Below are 6,937 nucleotides of genomic sequence, written 5' to 3'. Positions count from 1 at the left end.
TTAACAATTGAACACAATGTCAATTATTCTGTAGTGTTTTCTGATAAAAAATCTAAAGTAAATATAGTCAAGAATGAAAAGTCCATTGATTTGGTTAATTTTATGTTAATAGTTTTCATATTATTCTACATGCTCAAATTAATACCTATAAGTGTTCCACTGGCTACTTTAAATACTCTTGCACATTGAGCAGCTTTCTTATTGAACTATCCATAATGACTTCTAAATGCTTTCCCTAAGAGGTTCAGGCTAATTCAGAAACCATCAGTGTACATGGAAAGTTTAAATTATGTTTTGCAATATGCATTACCTTGCACTTATCTGTACTAAATTTAATCTGTCATCACATTGCCCAATCACCCACTTTAATTAGATCCTTCTGGATTTCCTCATAATCCTGCAAAATTTTTCATAACCTAAATAATTTTTGTTGATCAGCAGAAATTTAATACTTCACTATTTACTAAATTTTCCAGATCACTCATACTTTAACAACCCTGTTATCAGCATCTTGAGCACCTTGCTATGAAGTTGTTACCTCTAGAGAAATATGCACACTTTATTTCAAACAGATTAATCCATATTAGTCCACAAGAAAGCATCCCCCTAGAATCACACTTGTCCTGACTCAAAGTGGTTTTAGGGAATTTCCAGTCTAAAAGTATTTTAACAAGTAGGTATTAAAATCGTCTATATAGTGAGAAGACATAGTTAATAGTGGAGTAAAAGTTTCTAACATTTTTTTTCCAATTGCAAGGATGCTGCATGATTGCAGTACCAGGACAAGTAGGGGAAATTTGTGTAAACTCAAAAAGAGACCACAGCAGCAGTGCTGGGTAGTCTGAGGACATTTCCCCCACCCGAGGAAGGTCGATGGCAATGGGCAGGCAAGGGAAGGAACAAGGGCCAGGCTGGTTGGTATCAGTTGCAGTTTATTCCATTCCTATCTCCATTCTCTGATTCTCTTCCTGCTTCTTCTTCTCCAATGCTACTTCATTCTCCTTCTCAATCCCCCTTTATCCTCCTTCTGGCTTTGATTCTGATCCCCTAGCCCACTCTTACAGTCTAGTTAAATCCCAAAGTATGAGGGGTTGGGGAAACAATTACACATAGGTATGGTCACAATCAATAGGGGTAAAGTTCTTTCCCTCGGGGAGAGCCACTTCTAGGACAGATACTCTCTCAGCAGGACGACCCACCCTAGAACAGAATCCCCTGGGTGTGTTTCTCCTCTCCTTGTCCAACAAACATATAAGCATATATAATATAAATCATTTTGTATGGATACAGTAATAAAATACATTAAGCTTATAGAATTGCTCTCCTAGGGCCATTTCAATCTCACACTCCAGTGCTCAGGTCAAATAGTCTTTCCTATCCCTAACAGGGTCCTAGTCTCGTCGTTACTTTTGGATCATGACAGCATTTGTTTATGATCAGGCTCTTAACTTATAATTAAGAATCGTGGCACTTTGGCCTGGCCCATTTCGATGCCAGGGTAGCTCACCGCTTGCCCTGGGTCCATTCAGTCCCTTGTCGGGACCCTGCTTTTGGGGTGTTAGGAACCAAGGGCAACTGAGGCTTAAGTCAAGAAAGCAGATGCCCATGAGTGAATAATATTCAGAGCCAATTAAATCCTGAGTTACAAAGCATAATACTATATATAGGTAAAGGTAAAGGCCCTCCCGTTGATCGTCGATTTGCTCGAGCGGGCCCAGTAACGTCTCCATTGGAGACTTTGTTGTTACTGTGTCTGGCATATCGAATATTCTCGGTAGCTTGCCGGGCTCTCCGAGAGGGGCGGAGGAATCGAACTTGGGTCGGCCATGTTGGCCGCTTGTAAGGCGAACACCCTACCGCTGTGCTATCGTAATATAATATTAATGGTCTTCCTATATCTATAGAAAAGGGGCATTGCTTTAAAGTAAACTGTTCAAAAGACAAGGAAAGGAGAAAGACAATATTAACTTACAATACAATATCAGTGTCCTAGAATGATCTGACCTTACAAATAATTAACAGATTCAGATTAGGGGGAAAAGCTGATTAAGTGGTTGGGGAAGAGAGCATAGAGAAGTGGTTACAGATAAACGAAGGAATGGGAGTGACTCGGGAGCACTGTGATGGGTGTAACCTGATAAACCTAAGCTCCTTGTGGCAAGGGAGAAAGGACAAAGCAATGTCATCCTACAGAATATGAAGACACTGTGTACCTAGCAGCAGTTGCTGCTACAAAAATTTAGAAAATATTGTGCACTTTGGGCTAGAGCGATAGCACATCGGTAGGGTGTTTGCCTTGCACGCAGCCAACATGGCCGACCCGAGTTCGATTCCTTCGCCCCTCTCGGAGAGCCCGGCAAGCTACCGAGTGTATCTCGCCCGCACGGCAGAGCCTGGCAAGCTCTCCGTGACATATTCGATATTCCAAACACAGTAACAACAAAATCTCCAATGGAGACGTTACTGGGTCCGCTCGAGCAAATCGATGATCAACGGGAGGGCCTTTACCTTTACCTTTTACCTTTACCTATTGTGCACTTTATATATTCTAAGCTCTAAAATAAATGTTTACTATCATGCGATTCTACATAGTGAAGATTAAGTTCAGAGTAGTTGATTCAGATGTAACAAAATAATACTAATTTTTTCTACTGGACCATAGAAGCTATTTTGTAATACAGTCACCATATATGTCTTTCACATGTTTCAATTTCTCTAATTCAACTTGAGAAACCATATAAACTCCATAAGTATCAAGTCAATTTGGGATATACCCTATAGCATTACAATTGATTGTTCTGGATGTCCCTTTAAAATTTCTAACATACTTTCTAGATCCAATATTATATCTTTAAATAAGTTTTAATTTTTTTAAATTGATTTTGGCTTTTGTGTCATAACTAGGGTTTTATTCTGGTTCTTCAGAACCACACACTCTGAAACAGTGTTGGGGACATTATTAGTGTTCCTTAGTATCATCAGGTTTGACCTTGATGGTCTAAAGCATGACTGATCTCCCTAACTTGCTTTCATTTAAAATAAATAAATAAACACACACATATATGTGTCTATATATATGCATATATTGTTTTATAATTATTCATGTAGAAAATTATGTCCCAGTGTTGATAAATAACTAAATTAGTCCTTTAGTTTGTACATTTTGGAACCTCATCTGAAACAGAGTTCTTGACCCCACAAGCTTATGATTTTACCACTAAAGCATTCTCCTTTATTCATTTCACACACTTGAAGACCTGTTTTTCTATTTAGAAATGACACTGGTTTATCTTATGCTTACTAATTACACCTCCATCATACCACATTAGCTCTGTCTTCTCGTTGTTCATCACTATGTTTGAGTGGGTCCAATATCGTCTCCATTGTGAGACTTGTTGCTACTGTGTTTGGCATATCAAATTTGTCAAGGGTAGCTTGCCAGGCTTTTGCCGTGTAGGCGAGATACTCTTGGTACCTTGCCAGGCTTTCTGAGAGGGGTGGAGAAACCGAATCTGGCTTCGCCAGGCTGGCTGTGCACAAGGCAAAAGCCCTACCACTGTGCTATCACTCTAGCCCATCATAGCTACTTTAAATAATTACATAACACCTTCATCATATGCCGGCCATAACATTTAACTTCTAGTATTGAATATAAAACAATGTCCCATTTTTGATTCTACAAATAGCATAGCTGTGAAAGTCTTTGTACATAAATCTTATATCACCTAAGGAAAACTTACTTGAGAGGGAATTGGTAGTTTAAAGCGTATGAACATTTTAAAGGTTTTTGAAACATAATGCCAAATTGCTTTCCAGAAAAGTTGTACTAATTTATGTTCCTGCCAAAAGTGAATGGACATTGGAGCTTTAATTTGCCTTGGGGTGGGGTTGGGCCTGGGAATTAATACCATCACACTTTTATGGCACTTTGTGTGAATTTTTCTCCTCAACTCTGTGTTACTTTTATGACTACATATTGCTGTGTGTATTTTTTAAATGATTAGAGAAGTGTCAAATCAAGTCTTTCTGATTCAGCACAGCAATGTTTTCTCTGGAACTTGCATGGATTGATTAAAGAAGAGAATGTAGAATGAAAGGCAGGATATCATCATACATACAGAAGTGAATCCCCAAAATGATATTTTTACTTACTTTGCTGAATGTTCAAATTTCTCTTCTATTTTTCTCATCACCTTACTTTCATACTGAACAAAATGAACATGAGAGATTCCATCAACTGTATTTTACCTTTTCTGAGACAAGGGTTGGAACTATCATGCCCACTTGTCCATATAAACTTTTCTATATCTATGCTGTCAATGCAAACACATCCAAAGCAATGTCTCAGCTAAAAATGTCCCTACAGTAGTAGTAGTAGAAATGCCATTGTTGTCACCATCCAAGACGTACTGGTTTCTATCATAAAGTTGAATTTCAAGAATACTCTTCATATGCATTTTTATACAAATGAGGTGACTCAATAAACACATTTTTTTAAGTGTTGTCTCAGGGCAACTGGTGTTCTAATTAACTCGGGTATAATTCAGTGACAAATTCTTGGACATTACTGCGAACTTAGTAAAAATCTCTCCTTGCACAAGTCAGTTACCAGAGCTTTTTTTCTGGATAAGGATATACCTCTGTATTAAAGTGCATGTCTGGCATGTATAAAAAATCTGAATTTTCATTTTAGTGCAGTTTCTCAGTCAATGTATTTACAGATCTGGAAATCTAGTTAAATGTAGAATATTACTTTGATGGGGCCCAAAATTCAGCCTGTCTATAAATAGGCAGGAGTGGAGTAGCTTATTACCTATTTTTTTTTCACAAGAGAATAGTAATCCTAACTAAATTTTAATCACAAATAATGTATATCTTGCAACATCCCTGGGGCATATGCGCCATGCAAACTTCAGTCACTTAAATGAAGTGTAATAATGAGAGCTGGGGCTATAGAACAGCTGAATTTCACTTATAGACTCTGGGTTTGAACCCCAGCACCTCAAGGAGGAGGAGGAAATAAAGGAGGAGGAAGTGAAGAATAAGAAAAAGAGAAGAAATTGGAGGATAAAAAATTATTTTGAATTATCAACAATTTTTTTGGAACTGAAGAAGTATTATCTGTGAAGAATTTTGTGAAGAATTTGGTATCCATTTTCTCTAGTGAAAAATGCTTTAAATGTATTCAAAGTAATTCTAATTCTGGTCTCCTAGATGCTGAGAATAAAAATACTTAGATGAACTTTAAGCAGATAAATGCAATAAATATTTTGTGTGTGCTTGCTGGAATGCATTTGAATATAGGGAGCTGGAGCGATAGCACAGCGGTAGGGTATTTGCCTTGCACGCAGCCAGCCTGACCAAGCTGGGTTCAATTCCTCCTCCCCTCTTGGAGAGCCCGGCAGGCTACCGAGAGTATCTTGCCCACATGGCAGAGCCTGGCAAGCTACCCGTGACATATTCAATATACCAAACACAGTAAAAACAAGTCTCAAAAAAAATGGAGACATTACTGGGCCCGCTCGAGCAAGTTGATGAACAACAGGAGGACAGTGTTTGCTTCGATATATATATATATGTATTTATATATATATATGTAATATTATAGGTCATCTAGAATATACAGGTGCATTTTACTACTGAATTTAATGATCAATAAGCAGCAAGAAAGATTAAGTGTTTTTATAAATATTGTGAACACTGTTTCAGGCATTTAAAAATTCAGCCCTGAATGCTAGAGAGATAGTACTGTGGGTAAGGCACTTGTTTTGCATGATGCAGACCCAGGTTTGATCTTTGGCACTATGTCTAGTACCATCAACAGCATCAGGAGTGATTCCTGGACACAGAGAGCCAGGAGTAAGCACTGAGTACAGCTGGGTGTGACTGAAAAATAGAAAAAGAAAATAAATATTTTAATTTCATATTAAGTCAGATTAATGAAAATCTAGATACTTGGTCTCAGTGATAAGTACTGGCTGACGTATGTTAAACTATATGAAACAGATGCCCACCTACGCATTTTTTAAGTGATTTATCTTCCTCAGTAAGAGTAGAACAATAGTACAATTTTTTCATCCATTTACTATAGAAAAAATGGAATTTGATGCAATTTTATGCATTTAAAAATTCATTTGTGAAATCATGTATGTCACAAAAATTTATTACATTCTTGTTTTGTTGAGAGGCATAGGGTTGTTTTTTGTTGTGAAGTTTTAAATGATTGAAATGCTAATGTTCTCTATTAGCTTTCCTATGAATGTTAATAGCAATGCTAATAGAGAATATTCATTAAGTGGACTCATTTCTCTCTAAGTACTTTCCAGAAGGAGACATTAAGCACAATAAATTTTAATAAGTAAAACTTTTAGTTTTCCTGAATAATTCTTTTTTATTTTATAGAAAATATGAGGCAGAACAACATTGATAATGTTTCCACTTTCTATGTCAGCTCTGGAACAATTCGCACAGACAAGCAAAAAGTAGTAGATATTCTAATCTAAGAATACTCTTGTAATTCTCAGTCTTTTCTCATTGTCAGTACAATGGTAAATAGAGGGAAACAGAATATTTTTGCCTAGATAGAATTGTAGTCACCATATCACAGCTAAAAGAATAGAAGTTGACTGAAAGACTTTTAGACTAATAGATTTCATAGTTGTAGAAGTTACAAAAATTTTTAGCCTGAACCTCTTAATTAAAAAACTGTAAATTGGTTCTGCTTCATTTTATGGAAGTAAAGGAGAGCGATATCACATCCAGATCAAGTTTACACTTTCACTAAATAGGAATTGTTCATTTATGTTTAGAAAAATTGTGTCCTCAGAAGTATTGTTGATTTATCTGTCAGTTCTGTAGGTTTGATTAAGTGAAGCCCTTGCTGCCACCACAATGTGGTATGTTTGGATTTATAGTAAAATTCAGATATAATGAAGAC

This window comes from Sorex fumeus, unplaced genomic scaffold (assembly GCF_029834395.1).
Source record: "Sorex fumeus unplaced genomic scaffold, SorFum_2.1 ptg000047l, whole genome shotgun sequence".
NCBI lineage: Eukaryota > Metazoa > Chordata > Mammalia > Eulipotyphla > Soricidae > Sorex > Sorex fumeus.
This window is presented reverse-complemented; position numbering follows the sequence as displayed.